Source organism: Polistes fuscatus, unplaced genomic scaffold, assembly GCF_010416935.1.
Source record: "Polistes fuscatus isolate 324 unplaced genomic scaffold, CU_Pfus_HIC Scaffold42, whole genome shotgun sequence".
Lineage (NCBI taxonomy): Eukaryota > Metazoa > Arthropoda > Insecta > Hymenoptera > Vespidae > Polistes > Polistes fuscatus.
In genome coordinates this window covers 198,457-214,957 of record NW_025113121.1, presented here as the reverse complement: position 1 = coordinate 214,957, position 16,501 = coordinate 198,457, and positions in this window count along the sequence as shown.

Below are 16,501 nucleotides of genomic sequence, written 5' to 3'. Positions count from 1 at the left end.
CGTCAGACGCTCGACGGTCGGTGCCATAATGGTGGTGAAAAACGTAGTGCGGGAGTGTGTGGACAGTGAGTGCGTCGGGATCCTAACTTCGCTGGATATCAGGAACGCTTTCAACTCGCTGCCGTGGGAGACCATCTTCAGGGCGCTGGATGGGATGGGCCTTCCCACATACATAGTGAACATTATAAGGAGTTATTTGTCCAACCGAACATTATTGTTTGTTGGGAAGAGTGGACAACTAAAGGAAAGACAGGTCTCGTGCGGGGTTCCGCAGGGTTCGGTGCTGGGGCCAACCCTGTGGAACATAGCCTATGACAGTGTCCTCCGGGTTCCGATGCCGGGGGGTTCCCGGGTCGTCTGTTATGCAGACGACACGGCCCTTCTGTCATCGGGGCGGGACCTGTCGGAGGCGATCGCGAATGCGGAACGCGACCTTGATGTGTTGGTGAGTGCGATTGAGGAGCTTGGCCTCGAGGTGGCGCCACACAAGACGGAGGCAATGGCCTTCCCTGCCTCTGCCCTCCGCAGACGCAGGAGTGTACCGGCCCCCGCCATTAGGGTTAGGGGGTCTAGGGTTGTTGTAGGTCCCAGAGTCAAGTACCTGGGCGTGGTGTTGGACTCTAACCTTACATTCAGGCCCCACTTCGCGGCCTTGGTTCCGAAGGCGGAGGGGATCCTTCGGTCCCTTGGAAGGCTCCTTCCGAACCTTCATGGACCGGGGGAGAAGAAGAGACGTCTCTACAGTAGTGTGGTCCAGTCGGTGCTCATTTATGGGGCGCCGGTGTGGTGGCGCACTGCTGTGGAGGACATGCGTGTCAAGCGGGCCATTCGATCGTTCCAGAGGAGGGTGGCGATCAGGGTGTGCTGTGCATACAAAACGGTGTCGTTCCATTCGGCGATGATGGTTGCGGGGATCATCCTCTCGACCATCTTGCGCCCCGGCTGGCGGAGGTGTATGTGGCCCTTAGTGGTGCGGAGGAACCTGTTTCTCCGGCCATTAAGGCGGCGCTGGGCGCTGAAGCCAGGAGGATGGCGGTCGCTGCATGGAAGGAAGAGGAGTTAAGCTTAACAGGAGTAACGGGAGAAACAGGAGCGCGGGTTAGGGCAGCCATTGCTGATAGGTTGGATGAGTGGGTTGAAAGGCCGCACTCCATAGGTACGACCTTTCACACCACTCAGCTGATGACCGGACATGGTTGCTTCCCTGCATTCCTTTATAGAATAGGGAAGGCGATATCTCCGCAGTGCTTTCACTGCGGAGCGGATGAAGATGACGCTGACCACACCCTGGTCGACTGCCCTGCGTGGGTGAGTGAGCGGGATGATCTTGCTGGGGAATTGGGGGGGGTGCATTTCTCCCTCTCCGGCATACTCAGGGCATCCCTGGATATGCCGGGGGGGTGGGATGCATTCCGGTCTTTCGCGGGGCGTGTGATGAGAGCGAAAGAGAATGCAGAGAGAGAGAGAGAACGGGGGTTGCGTGCGGCGCCGCAGAGGAGACTTGCTCCTAGGCGGCCCCCCCGGGCGAGACTTCGCGTGCCTGGGGCGACGAATGGCTAACGGCTGTGCGTCGATTCCCCCTCATTGAATGGAGTTACTTGTAGATTGTACTGGAGTGCGAGAACTGTGTGTTAATACGGTGTGAGAGTGGTGTGGGCCTGACCGAAATATTGTTTTATTGTAAGGTCAGGCCAGGAGTGAGTGTGTAATCTGCGTCTCCAGTTGTAACTGTTGAGTGCGCCTAAGTATGAGAGATTGCGCCTCCGGGGAGGAAACTCTACCGTTGAGCGCGCTGGATGTAGGAGCGTGTATGTTGCGGGAGAAAGCGCGGAAAAATTTCCGACCGGGCTTACTAGGGGAGAGGCACATAGGTAATTTGAATTGTACATACTGTGCGTTGCGCCTGCCTCTTCTCCTCGCGGGAGACTCTGCACCAGGTGGGTTTTTAGTCGGTAAGAATCCGACACTCCCTTGAGTACCGGGCTCAAGGGGCCTATGAAGGTTTTCCCCCTGACGAAAAAAAAAAAAAAAAAAAAAAAAAAAAAAAAAAAAAAAAGGGTTGCGTCAGGGTTGCGTCAGGGTTGCGTCAGGGTCCCCCCCGTGGGTAGGGGGTAGTAGAATATTCCCACAGTATTCCCTGCTTGTCGTAAGAGGCGACTAAAAGGGAGGGTATGAATGGTGTGTGTATGTTCTCCGAGTGGCTATTTCTACCTTTACTTCTTTTCTGTCCCCTCTTTTCTTCTCTTTTCTTCTCTCTCACTTCTTTCTTTTCCTTTCCTTTCCGCTGGCTTGTGCCATTTAAATAAAAACGATGATGAGTACAAGTTCAGCAAAAACCCAGTGTGGGAGGGATACCCACACAACGGCGGTGATTGGTGGTGAGAGAGCAGGCCACCCGCCGTCGTCAGCCGGCAACTGCTATGGATCGAGGGTAGGCGACCCGGCCCCGATCCTGGATGATGCTTCAGGAAGTTATTCGCGGGTAGGCGACCTGGCCCGCGAAGTGACCAAAGTGCCAGGAAGTCAAAGCGATATGAAGTCCGACATTGTACCGGTCGGATCCATGCGGAAAAGGGCGAGGCAGATGGCCTACTCCACGTCATCCGAGGAGGAGGTAATTGACCTCACCAGCGCGGAGGGAGCAACAGTAGATGTAACATCAGTCTCCAGTATGGAAACGGGGAGGCTTCTGGAGCTCATATTGGAGCATACAGCTGAGGCCGAGGTTAGGAGGAAAACCTGTGGCAATATCAAGGGTGACATCTCCGGGAAAATGAAGAGGTGTAACCTAGGCATAGCTGATATTGCCAGGGAGCCGCTAGCCCGGGACAGAGTTAGCAGCGGCTCGGACATCAGGGAAAAGCTGAATCAATTGCGCGCAGAGACCAGGGCCACGAACAACCGGCTGAAACAGGTGGAGGAAGAGTGTGCGCGACTGAAAAAAATATTAAAGCGGAAGGATGCTCTCCTTGAAAGAGCATCGAATAAGGTCGGCAGTGGAAATCCTCCAGCTGCACTAACAACAGCTACAGCCGCGCGGACCCAGGCTTCCGCGGTGGGGAGGCTTGTGGCCGCTAGGAAGGAGGAGAGCGTGGAAGGAGGGGCGACAATAAGAATGTTAACGGAATTATCCAAATCGATTGTCGCCATACAAAAGGAGATAAGAGAATTGATGGGGGAGCGGGGCTCTTATGCCCAGGTTGCGGCTCGACCGCGGGTTGCCCCCACGCCGGTGATACCGACGCCACTGGCCCCCATCCCTGACAGGGACGGGTTTGTGGAGGTCAGAAGGAGGGGAAGGGCTCCTGCGCCCGCTGGTGGACTCCTCCTTGTGCGGGCGGGAGTGGGGGAGATAGCTCCTTCTGCTTGACTTCGCATGGGAGAGGGGGTGTCTGCCACGGGAGGGCAGAAGAAGAAGAAAAGAAGAATAGAAAGAAGACGGCTAGAAGAATCAGGGAGACGGCGGTAGTCTCCCTGACCTGCGAGGAAGGGGCCTCATACCTAAAGGCCCTCCAGAAGATAGAGGAAAATGTGAGACTTGAGGACATTGGCGTCGGCGGACTCTCGTATAGAAGGGGCCTGACGGGCTCTTTCATTTGAGAGGTCCGAAGAAAGGACGCCAACACAAAAGCGGACAAAATAGCTGAGGCGATGAGGGGGGTCCTCCCTGAGGCAAAAATCGCAAGGCCTCAGAGGACTGCCCCAATCAGACTGGTGGGGGTTTACCCAACCACCACCCTGACAGCGGTTAGGTGCGGGATGATGGGGGGTAGATCGGGGGTCGACCCCAATCTTATCTCTATGGGAGAAATTCGCCTGGGCAGAGGCGGCCGTTATGAGGCCACCGTTGTGGCTCCGACGGTTCTTACCAAGGCGGCTATAGAGAAGGGGACCATTGTAGTTGGATGGGGGAAGGTGCGAGTCTTCCCCATCAGGCCTAGGCCTTTAAGGTGCCATAGGTGCCTGGCAAGGGGTCATGTTGTGGCCTCTTGCCCGGCTCCCAGTGCAAGACTTAACGTGTGTTTCAAATGCGGAGAACCGGGACATGTGGCGCGGGCATGCGAGGACAAGCCAAAATGCCCGGTCTGTGCGGAAGCGGGGCGCTCCGAAACGTCGCATAGGGCGGGCTCCTGGGGGTGCCCACTGGTGCCTCCCATTAGAGGAAAGGACAAGATCTTGGAGGCAGCTGGCCGACGGGTCGGCGTTACGGGTAGTGCAGGCGCCGGGGCTAACTCGGGCGCTGCCCAGCGTATAAATACTTTAAATACGACCGTTAATACGTGTGTTAGTGATAACCGCGGTATGGAGGTGGAGCAGGCGGTTCCTGCCCCTCCATGCAGCCTCGACTTAAGCTTAAGTTAGTATGGCGGTGATCCAAATTAACCTCAATCACGCGCGTAGGGCCCAGGATCTGCTGGGCCAGCGAATGAGGGAGGTTAAGGCGGACATCGCCATAATATCGGAGCCGTGGTGGGTCCCCTCTGGGGATGAGAGATGGCTCTCATCCCTTGGGGGGTCGCCCCTCGCTGCGATTCTCGTGAGCAAAAGTGGAGGAACCTGTAGCCTAGTGCGCAGGGGTTTGTTTTTTGTGGCCGCTAAATGGGAGGACTCGCTGGTAGTTTCAGTCTACTTTCCCCCCAGCGAGGATATTAGCATTTTTGGTAGACTCCTTGACGAGCTCAAAGAGCTCTTAGGAACATTTCCTACTCTTCCAGCGTTGGTTGCCGGAGACTTCAATGCCCGGTCCCAAAGATGGGATCCGGAAGGAAGAAGTAACCTAAGGGGTGAGTTGCTCTGCATGTGGGCCAATAGGTTGAACCTAAGCCTGGGCAACATTGTTGGCCACCCCACGTGCGTTCGGCCGCAAGGGTCGAGCGTTATAGACCTTACGTGGGGATCTCCGACAGCCATCGTCCGCTTGTCGGATTGGAGAGTGGATGAGGCCGAGTCCCTATGGACCATATGTATGTTATATTCAATTATAGGCGTGAGGCTACAGGCCTCCGAAGCCTTTGCTCCAGGGATAGAAATTTCCCTAAATGGAATACGAGGGCTGTGGATGAGGATAGGCTCGCCGCAGCCCTCGTATCCGCTGACTGGACACGTGACTTTGGTGCCAGTTTGGAGGACAATGTGAAGTAGGTGAACAACCCTCAAGTAAGTGCGAGCGACATGGCTATGTCGAGGGTGAGATCCTCTGTGAGCTGGGGGCGTGCGGTGGCATGGTGGTCGCCGGAAATTGCGGCCCTGCGAAGGGAGGCCATGGCGTCGAGAAGACGGTACCAGAGGGCCAGACATAGTGGGGATCAGGCTAGGATCCGGGAGTGCCTGGAGAGTAGGAGGGAGGCTAAAAAGAATCTGGTCCGTGCTATCAGGAGGGCCAAGGCGTCGGCCTGGAGGGACTTCCTCACTACCATCGAGGAAGATCCCTGGGGGAGACCATACAAGCTTGTCATGAGCAAGCTCAGAGCTCGTGGTCTCCCCCCCCCTTACTGAGGCACTGGACCCTTCTCTTCTCTCTAAAATTGTAACAACATTGTTTCCGGGTGGTGATCGGTTAATAGCACCTAACAACAACTTGGTGGTCTCGGATGATATCACCGTCACTATTGAGAAAGTGCGTGAGGCCGCTCTAAAGATCGGTCTTGGGAGAGCTCCGGGTCCAGATGGGATCCCTGGCCTGGTGGTCAAAAGAGCTGCCGTCCACTGCGGTAGGGGCCTACCCGAGTGTTTTTCAACGCTTTTAAGAAGAGGAGTCTTCCCGCGACCATGGAAGAGGGCGAAACTTGTTCTCATCAGGAAGGGGAACGATCGTGATGACGACTTACCCAGCTCCTACAGGCCTATTTGCTTGCTGGGTGAGGTGGGAAAGCTGTACGAAAGGGTGATTGTCTCCAGGGTGAGCGGATTCCTGAACCAAGAGGGGATCCTCTCTCCCTGCCAATATGGCTTTAGGGTGGGGTATTCCACCATTGGGGCCATAGGGGAAGTTTAACGATATATACAGGAGTGCGCGTGTGATGGACGGGTGGGCGTTCTGGTATTGATTGACGTTGCGAACGCTTTCAACTCGCTCCCCTGGAGGACAGTGATAGAAGCAATGGAGGGTGGCGGCTTCCCCACCTACCTGGTGAATATAATAAGAGACTACTTTAAGGATCGGCTCCTGTCCTTCATTGGAAGGAAGGGCATTGTAAAGAATGTTAGTGTGACGTGTGGGGTCCCACAGGGTTCTGTCCTGGGCCCCACACTGTGGAACATTGCCTACGGCCGGGTCCTCCGTGTCCCGCTGCCGGGGGGGTCTCGTGTCGTTTGCTACGCAGATGACACGGCCCTCCTGTCAGCGGGGCGGAACCTAGCTAGTGCGATGTTAGCGTGTGAAAGGGACCTCGAGGTCCTTGTGAATGAGATAGAGAGTTTGGTCCTTAAAGTGGCGCCGCACAAAACGGAGGCGATGGCCTTCCCTGCCTCTGCCTTCCGCAGACGCAGGATTGCTCCCCCCCCTGTGATCAGACTCAGGGGGGTTTGTATTGCGGTTAAGCCCAGTGTGAAATACCTGGGCATAGTTTTAGATTCAGGTATGACTTTCAGGCCCCACTTCGAGGCCTTAATTCCAAGAGTGCAGGGGATCCTTCGGTCCATTGGGAGGATCCTTCCGAACCTTCACGGACCGAGGGAAAAGAAGCGACGCCTCTACGGCAGCGTGATCCACTCCGTGCTCCTTTATGGTGCTCCGGTGTGGTGGCGGGCTGTTGTGGAAGATCAGAGGGTCAGGCGGGCTGTTCGGGCCCTGCAAAGAAGGGTAGCAATCAGGGTGTGTTGCGCGTATAAAACGGTGTCCTTCCATGCGGCAATGATGGTCGCGGGGATTATTCCCCTCGACCATCTGGCGCCGCAGCTGGCGGATGTATACGCAGCGGTCCGGGAAGCGGAGTATCCCGTTTCCCCTAGGACAAGGGCCGTGCTGGGCGCTGTTGCCAAGAGGAGGGCAATTGTCGCATGGAAGGAAGAAGAAGAAAATCTCGTTGGCGCAATTGGAGCAACGGGGGTGCGCGTGAGAGCAGCATCGCTTCCAGGTTGGAGGAGTGGGTTGGAAGACCGTTTTCTTTGGAAACGACCTTCCACACCACTCAGCTGATGACTGGCCATGACTGCTTTCCCGCGTACCTATACGGTATCAGGAAAGCAGACTCCCCGCGGTGTTTTCACTGCGATGCGGGAACGATGATGCTGATCACACCATGATTGAATGCCCTGCATGGACGAATGCGAGGGCCTCCTTGGTCAGGGAACTGGGGGGGGTGCAGCTCACTCCCCGGGATAGTAGGGCGATCCCTGGATACCCCGGGGGCGTGGGCTGCATTCCAGTCCTTTGCGGGACTAGTTATGAAGGCCAAGGAGGATGCTGAGAGGGAGAGAGAAAGAATAATGAGAAACCGTAGGAGAATGAATGCTGGGCCGCGTAGGAGAGTAGCTCCTAGGCGGCCCCCCCGGGCGAGGCTCCGGGCAGCTTTGGCGGCGACTGGCCCAGTCTAGTGCGTCGCTTTCCCCTGTAGAGAAGTCAGAGCATGCTGATGCATGGGGTGTATGAACCCGACCATTGCATCATGGGATGGATGGTCGGGTTAGTGTATATTAATATATATAGTAGTTTGTAGGTTGCGCCCCACCGTGGGGTGCAACAACTTAATTATAAGATGTATGTGAGTGTGTGTGAATAGGGAGAGCCTGGCAAAACACCGGCCAGGCTCTTTTGGGTGGGAGTGGGTGAAGTATGTGCATGTAGCACGGTTCCGCCCCTCCCATCCAACGAATGAATGTGATTGCACCAGGTGGGTTTTTAGTCAGTAAGAATCCGACACTCCCTTGAGTACCGGGCTCAAGGGGCCTATGAAGGTTTTCCCCCTGACGAAAAAAAAAAAAAAAAAAGGGTTGCGTCAGGGTTGCGTCAGGGTTGCGTCAGGGTTGCGTCAGGGTCCCCCCCGTGGGTAGGGGGTAGTAGAATACTCCCACAGTATTACCTGCTTGTCGTAAGAGGCGACTAAAAGGGAGGGTATGAATGGTGTGTGTATGTTCTCTGAGTGGCTATCTCTATCTTTGCTTCTTTCTGTCCCTCTTTTTTCTTCTCTTTTCTTTTCTCTCACTTCTTTCTTTTCCTTTCCTTTCCGCTGGCTTGGGCCATTAAAAAAAAAATATACGATGATGAGCACAAGTACAGCAAAAACCGAGTGTGGGAGGGATACCCACACAACGGCGGTGATTGGTGGTGAGAGAGCAGGCCACCCGCCGTCGTCAGCCGGCAACTGCTATGGATCGAGGGTAGGCGACCCGGCCCCGATCCTGGATGATGTTTCGGGAAGTTATTCGCGGGTAGGCGACCTGGCCCGCGAAGCGACCAAAGTGCCAGGAAGTCAGAGCGATAGGGAGTCCGACACTGTATCGGTCGGATCCATGCGGAAAAGGGCGAGGCAGATGGCCTACTCCACGTCGTCCGAGGAAGAGGTGATCGACCTCACCAACGTGGAGGGAGCCACTACAGATGTTACATCAGTCTCCAGTATGGAAACGGGGAGACTTCTGGAGCTCATTTTGGAGCATTCAGCTGAGGCCGAGGCTAGGAGGAAAATATGTGGCAACATAAAGGGGGACATCTCGGGAAAAATGAAGAGGTGTAATTTATATAGCTGATATCGCCAGGGAGCTGCTAGCTCGAGATAGAGCTAATAGCGGCTCGGATATCAAGGAAAAGCTGGAACAATTGCGCGCAGAGACCAGGGCCACGAACAACCGGCTGAAACAGGTCGAGGAAGAGTGCGCGCGACTGAAGAAGGAGATAAAACGTAAGGATGCGCTTCTCGAAAGAGCTTCGAATAAAGTCGGCAGCGGAAACCCTCCAGCTGCATTAACAACAGCTACAGCCACACGGACTCAGCCTTCCGCGGAGGGGAGGCTCGTTGCGGCTAGGAAGGAGGAGACCGGGGAAGGAGGGGCGACAATCAGGATGTTAGCGGAGCTAACGAAATCGATTGTCGCCATACAAAAAGAGATGAAAGAACTAAAGGGGGAGCGGGGCTCTTACGCTCAGATCGCGGCTCGACCGCGGGTTGCCCCCTCGTCGGGGACACCGACGCCACTGGCCCCCATCCCAGACAGGGATGGGTTTGTGGAGGTTAGAAGGAGGGGCAGGACTCCTGCGCCCGCTGGTGGACTCCTCCCTGTGCGGGCGGGAGTGGAGGGGATAGTTCCTTCTGCTCGACCTCACGTGGGGGAGGGGGTGTCTGCCACGGGAGAACAGAAGAAGAGGAAAAAGAAGAATAGGAAGAAGAAGGCCAGAAGAATCAGGGAGACGGCGGCAGTCTCCCTGACCTGCGAGGGAGGGGCCTCGTACCTAAAGGCCCTCCAGAAGATAGAGGAAAAGGTGAGACTCGAGGACATTGGCGTCAGCGGACTCTCGTATAGAAGGGGCCTGACGGGCTCTTTCATTTGGGAGGTCCGAGGGAAGGACGCCAATACAAAGGCGGATAAAATAGCTGAGGCGATGAGGGGGGTCCTCCCTGAGGCAAAAATCGCAAGGCCTCAGAGGACTGCCCCAATTAGACTGGTGGGGGTTTACCCAACTACCACCCTGACAGCGGTTAGGTGCGGGTTGCTGGGGGGTAGATCGGGGGTCGACCCCAATCTTATCTCCATGGGAGAAATTCGCCTGGGCAGGGGCGGCCGTTATGAGGCCACCGTTGTGGCTCCGACGGCCCTTGCCCAGGCGGCTATAGAGAAGGGGGCCATTGCAGTTGGATGGGGGAAGGTGCGAGTCTTCCCCATCAGGCCTAGGCCTCTAAGGTGCCATAGGTGCCTGGCAAGGGGTCATGTGGCGGCCTCTTGCCCGGCTCCCAGTGCTAGACTCAACGTGTGCTTTAAATGCGGAGAACCGGGACATGTGGCGCGGGCATGCGAGGACAAACCAAAATGCCCGGTCTGTGCGGAAGCGGGGCGCTCTGAAACGTCGCATAGGGCGGGCTCCTGGGGGTGCCCATTGGTACCTCCCATCAGAGGAAAGGACACGATTTTGGAGGCAACTGGCCGACGGGTCGGCGTTACGGGTAGTGCAGGCGCCGGGGCTAACTCGGGCGCTGCCCAGCGTACAAATACCTTAAATGTGACCGTAAATACGTGTGGTAGTGATAACCGCGGTATGGGGGTGGAGCAGGCGGTTCCTGCCCCCCCATGCAGCCTCGACCTAAACTTAAGTTAGCATGGCAGTGATCCAAATTAACCTCAATCACGCGCGTAGGGCCCAGGATCTGCTGGGCCAGCGAATGAGGGAGGTTAAGGCGGACATCGCCATAATATCGGAGCCGTGGTGGGTCCCCCCTGGGGATGAGAGATGGCTCTCATCCCTGGGGGGGTCGCCCCTCGCTGCGATTCTCGCGAGCAAAAGCGGAGGAACCTGTAGCCTAGTGCGCAGGGGTTTGTTTTTTGTGGCCGCTAAATGGGGGGACTCGCTGGTAGTTTCAGTCTACTTCCCCCCCAGCGAGGATATTAGCAAATTTAGTAGACTCCTTGACGAGCTCGAAGAGCTCTTAGGAACATTTCCTGCTCTTCCAGCGGTGGTTGCCGGAGACTTCAATGCCCGGTCACAAAGATGGGATCCGGAAGGCAGAAGTAACCTAAGGGGAGAGTTGCTCTGCTTGTGGGCCAATAGGTTGAACCTAAGCCTGGGCAACCAGGTTGGCCACCCCACGTGCGTTCGGCCGCAAGGGTCGAGCGTTATAGACCTTACGTGGGGATCTCCGACAGCCATCGTCCGCTTATCGGATTGGAGAGTGGATGAGGCCGAGTCCCTATCGGACCATATGTATGTTATATTTAATTACAGACGTGAGGCTACAGGCCTCCGAAGCCTTTGCTCCAGGGATAGACATTTCCCTAAATGGAACACGAGGGCTGTGGATGAGGATAGGCTTGCCGCAGCCCTCGTATCCGCGAACTGGACACGTGACTTTGGTGCCAGATTGGAGGATATTGTGAAATGGGTGAATAACACTCTAGAAAGTGCGAGTGATATGGCCATGTCGAGGGTGAGATCCTCTGTTAGCAGGGGGCGTGCGGTGGCATGGTGGTCGCCGGGGATTGCGGCCCTGCGAAGGGAGGCCATGGCGTCGAGAAGACGGTATCAGAGGGCTAGACATAGTGGGGATCAGGCCAGGATCCGGGAGTGCCTGGAGAGTAGGAGGGAGGCCAAGAAGAACCTGGTCCGTGCTATCAGGAGGGCCAAGGCGTCGGCCTGGAGGGACTTCCTCACTACCATCGAGGAAGATCCCTGGGGGAGACCATACAAGCTTGTCATGGACAAGCTCAGAGCTCGTGGTCTCCCCCCCCTTACTGAGACACTGGACCCTTCCCTCCTCACGAGAATCGTCGCATCTCTGTTTCCGGGTGGTGGCAGGCTGATGGCACCTAACAACAACTTGGTGGCCTCGGAGGATGTCACCGTTACTAGTGGGGAAGTGCGCGAGGCCGCCTTAAAAATCGGTCTTGGGAGGGCTCCGGGTCCAGATGGGATCCCTGGCCTGGTGGTAAAAAGAGCTGCCGTCTATTGCGGTAGGGGCCTGGCCGAGTGTTTCTCGACGTTATTAAGAAGAGGAGTACTCCCGCGGCCATGGAAGAGGGCGAAACTTGTCCTCATTAGGAAGACGAACGATCGGGATGACGATTCACCCAGCTCCTATAGGCCTATCTGCTTGTTGAGTGAGGTGGGGAAGCTGTACGAAAGAGTGATTGTCTCCAGGGTGAGCGGGTTCTTGAACCGGGAGGGGATCCTCTCTCCCTGCCAATATGGCTTCAGGGTGGGGTATTCCACCATTGGGGCCATAGAAGAAGTTAAACGGTACATACAGGAGTGCGTGTGTGATGGACGAGTGGGCGTCCTAGTGCTAATCGACGTTGCGAACGCTTTTAACTCGCTCCCCTGGAGAACAGTGATAGAAGCTATGGAGGGTGGCGGCTTCCCCACCTACCTAGTGAATACGATAAGAAACTATTTTAAGGATCGGCTCCTGTCCTTCATTGGAAGGCAGGGCACTATCAGGAACGTTAGCGTGACATGTGGGGTCCCACAGGGTTCTGTCCTGGGCCCCACACTGTGGAACATCGCCTACGACCGGGTCCTCCGTGTCCCGTTGCCGGGGGGGTCCCGTGTCGTTTGCTACGCAGATGACACGGCCCTCCTGTCAGCGGGGCGGGACCTGGCTAGTGCGATGTTAGCGTGTGAAAGGGACCTCGAGGTCCTTGTGAATGAAATCGAGAGTTTGGGCCTTAAAGTGGCGCCGCAGAAGACGGAGGCGATGGCCTTCCCTGCCTCTGCCCTCCGCAGACGCAGGATTGCTCCCCCCCCTGTGGTCAGACTCAGGGGGGTTTGTGTTGAGATAAAGCCCAGCGTAAAATACCTGGGCATAGTACTAGATGCAAGTATGACATTTAGGCCCCACTTTGAGGCCTTAATTCCAAGAGTGCAGGGGATCCTTCGGTCAATTGGGAGGATCCTTCCGAACCTTCACGGACCGAGGGAAAAGAAGCGACGCCTCTACAGCAGCGTGATCCACTCCGTGCTCCTTTATGGTGCACCGGTGTGGTGGCGCGCTGTTGTGGAAGATCAGAGGATCAGGCGGGCTGTTCGGGCCCTGCAAAGAAGGGTAGCAATCAGGGTGGGTTGCGCGTATAAGACGGTGTCCTTCCATGCGGCAATGATGGTCGCGGGGATTATTCCCCTCGACCATCTGGCGCCGCAGCTGGCGGATGTATACGCAGCGGTCCGGGAAGCGGAGGATCCCGTTTCCCCTAGGACAAGGGCCGTGCTGGGCGCTGTTGCCAAGAGGAGGGCAATTGCCTCATGGAAGGAAGAGGAAGAAAATCTCGTTGGCGCAACAGGAGCAACGGGGGTGCGCGTGAGGGCGGCCATCGCCTCCAGGTTGGAGGAGTGGGTTGGAAGGCCGTTTTCCTTGGAAACGACCTTCCACACCACTCAGCTGATGACTGGCCATGGCTGCTTTCCCGCGTACCTATACGGTATCAGGAAGGCAGACTCCCCGCGGTGTTTTCACTGCGATGCGGGGAACGATGATGCCGATCACACCCTGATTGAGTGCCCTGCATGGATGGATGAGAGGGCCTCCTTGGTCAGGGAACTGGGGGGGGTGCAGCTCACTCTCCCCGGGATAGTCGGGCGATCCCTGGATACCCCGGGGGCGTGGGCTGCATTCCAGTCCTTTGCAGGACTAGTTATGAGGGCCAAGGAGGATGCGGAGAGAGAGAGAGAGAGAATGGCGAGAGATAGAGGAAGAATGGATGCTGGACCGCATAGGAGAGTAGCTCCTAGGCGGCCCCCCCGGGCGAGGCTCCGGGCAGCTTTGGCGGCGACTGACCCAGTCTAGTGCGTCGCTTTCCCCTGAGGAGATGAATGAGCATGCTCATGCATGGGGTGTATGAACCCGACCATTGCATCATGGGATGGATGGTCGGGTTGGTGTATAATTATATATATAGTAGGTTTAGGTTGCGCCCCACCGTGTGGTGCAACAACTTAATTATAAGAAGCATGTGAGTGGGTGTGAATGGAGAGAGCCTGGCAAACCGGCCAGGCTCATCGGGGTGGGAGTGGGTGAAGTATGTGCATGTAGCACGGTTCCGCCCCTCCCACCCAACGAATGAATGGGAATTGCACCAGGTGGGTTTTTAGTCGGTAGGAATCCGACACTCCCTTGAGTACCGGGCTCAAGGGGCCTATGAAGGTTTTCCCCCTGACGAAAAAAAAAAAAAAAAAAAAAAAAAAAGGGTTGCGTCAGGGTTTGGTGCAAATAACGAGTATTAGAGTAAGAGGTTCCATCACGAATGGGGTGGACCACATTAAGCAGAAAAATAATGAGCATACATAACGCGTATGTTAAAAATATGTTCCTATACGATGAGATCGCCAAGAACGGATAAGTCCGATTAGACATGTGATTGCACTGAGGTGTCATCCCTCTGCTCGCTGAGTTGTCGAAATCCATCACCAAGCTGCAAGAGGATATGACTGACTTTAAAAAGGGACAGGGCTCATACGCCCAAGTGGCAGCTACTCGACCGCGGGTTGCTCCCCCGTCAGTGACACCGACGCCGCTGGCCCCTATCCCAGACATGGACGGGTTCATAGAGGTCAGGAGGAGGGGTAGGGCTGTGATACCTGCTGGGGGGCCCTTGCTAACACAACCAGGTGTTGGGAGGGTTGCCCCCCCCACCGTGGGACCTCAAAAGAAGAGGAAAAAGAAGAAGAAGAACGCAGCCAGCAGGATCAGGGAGACCGCCGCAGTCTCCCTGACCTGCGAGGGGGGAGCCTCCTACCTGGAGGCTCTAAAGAAACTTGAGGGCAGTATTAACCTTGACACCATAGGTGTCAAGGGGCTCTCCTACAGGAGGGGCCTCACGGGCTCCTTCATCTGGGAAGTCCGCGGCAAGGACGCCCAGATGAAGGCGGACAGGGTCGCGGAGGCGATGAGGGGGGTCCTCCCTGAGGCCAAAATTTTGAGGCCTCAGAGGACCTCCCCCATCAGGTTGGAGGGTTTATACCCAACAACCACCCTCACCGCGATCAGGTGCGCGCTGTTGGAGGGGAGGTCGGGCATTGACCCGAACCTAATTACCATGGGGGAAATCCGACCGGGCAGGGGTGGCCGCTACGAGGCCACGGTAGTGGCACCGACGGCCCTTGCCCGGGCGGCCATAGATAGAGGCAATATACTTGTGGGGCGGGGGAAAGTGCGGGTCTTCCCCGTTCGACCCAGGCCCCTGAGATGCCACAGGTGTCTCGCAAGAGGCCATGTTGCGGCCTCTTGCCCGGCACCCTGTGCGAGAACAAATGTCTGCTTCCGGTGCGGTGAGCCAGGGCACGTCGCTCGCGAGTGTGGGGCCGGTCCCAGGTGTCCGGTCTGTGCGGAGGCGGGTCGCTCCCAGACCTCGCACAGGGCGGGTTCCTGGGAGTGCCCATTGGTGCCTCCTATCAGACGTAAAGAACAAATACTGGGAGTCGCGGACAAAAATGTCGCCCAAGTGCGTGTGACTAGTGTGCCGGCCGACAATAGTGCGGGACCGAGTGAGGGACCTAATAAGGGTCCGGAAGATAGTGTAATGGAGGTGGAGCAGGCGGCTCCTGCCCCTCTATGCAATCTTAACACTATTTTAAACTAATATGGCGGTGATCCAAATCAACCTCAACCATGCGCGTAGGGCCCAGGATTTGCTGGGCCAGCGAGTGAGGGAGGTTGAGGCGGACATCGCCATAGTATCGGAGCCGTGGTGGGTCCCCCCTGGGGATGAGAAATGGCTCTCATCCCTGGGGGGGTCGCCCCTCGCCGCGATTCTCGTGAGCAAAGGTGGAGGAACCTGTAGCCTAGTGCGCAGGGGTTTGTTTTTTGTGGCCGCTAAATGGGGGGACTCGCTGGTAGTCTCAGTCTACTTTCCCCCCAGCGAGGATATTAGTAAATTTTGTAGACTCCTTGATGAGCTCGAAGAGCTCTTAGGATCATTTCCTACTCTTCCAGCGTTGGTTGCCGGAGACTTCAATGCCCGGTCCCACAGATGGGATCCGGAAGGCAGAAGTAACCTAAGGGGTGAGTTGCTCTGCATGTGGGCCAATAGGTCGAACCTAAGCCTGGGCAACCAGGTTGGCCACCCCACGTGCGTTCGGCCGCAAGGGTCGAGCGTTATAGACCTTACGTGGGGATCTCCGACAGCCATCGTCCGCTTATCGGATTGGAGAGTGGATGAGGCCGAGTCCCTTTCGGACCACTTGTATGTCATATTTAATTATAGGCGTGAGGCTACAGGCTTCCGAAGCCTTTGCTCTAGGGAGAGAATTTTCCCTAGGTGGGATACGAGGGCTGTGGACGGGGATATGCTCGCCGCAGCCCTCGTATCTGCCGACTGGACACGGAACCATAGTGCCAGTGGGGAGGACTTAGTGCGGTGGCTAAACAATTCGCTGACCAGTGCATGTGACATTGGCATGTCTCGGGTCAGAACAGGAGTGAACCGAGGGAGTGTAGTGCCATGGTGGTCTCAGGAGATTGCAGCCCTTAGGAGGGAGGCAATGTTATCGAGAAGACGATACCAGAGGGCTCGACGCAGCGGCGACCTGGCCAGGATGAGGGAGTGCCTTCATAGCAGGAGAGAGGCCAAGAGGGGTTTGGTCCGTGCTATCAGGAGGGCCAAGGCTTCGGCCCGGAGGGACTTCCTCACTACCATCGAGGAAGATCCCTGGGGGAGGCCATATAAGCTTGTAATGAACAAGCTTAGAGCTCGGGGTCTCCCCCCCCTTACTGAGGCACTGGACCCCTCTCTTTTGGCTGAAATCGTGTCGGCATTATTCCCTGGGGACGGAAGACCGGTGTCCCCAAACACCGAAGTGGCTGATCCGGCGGTTATCAGGGTCTCCGAAGAGGAGGTATGCAGGGCTGCTGCGAGGATTGGC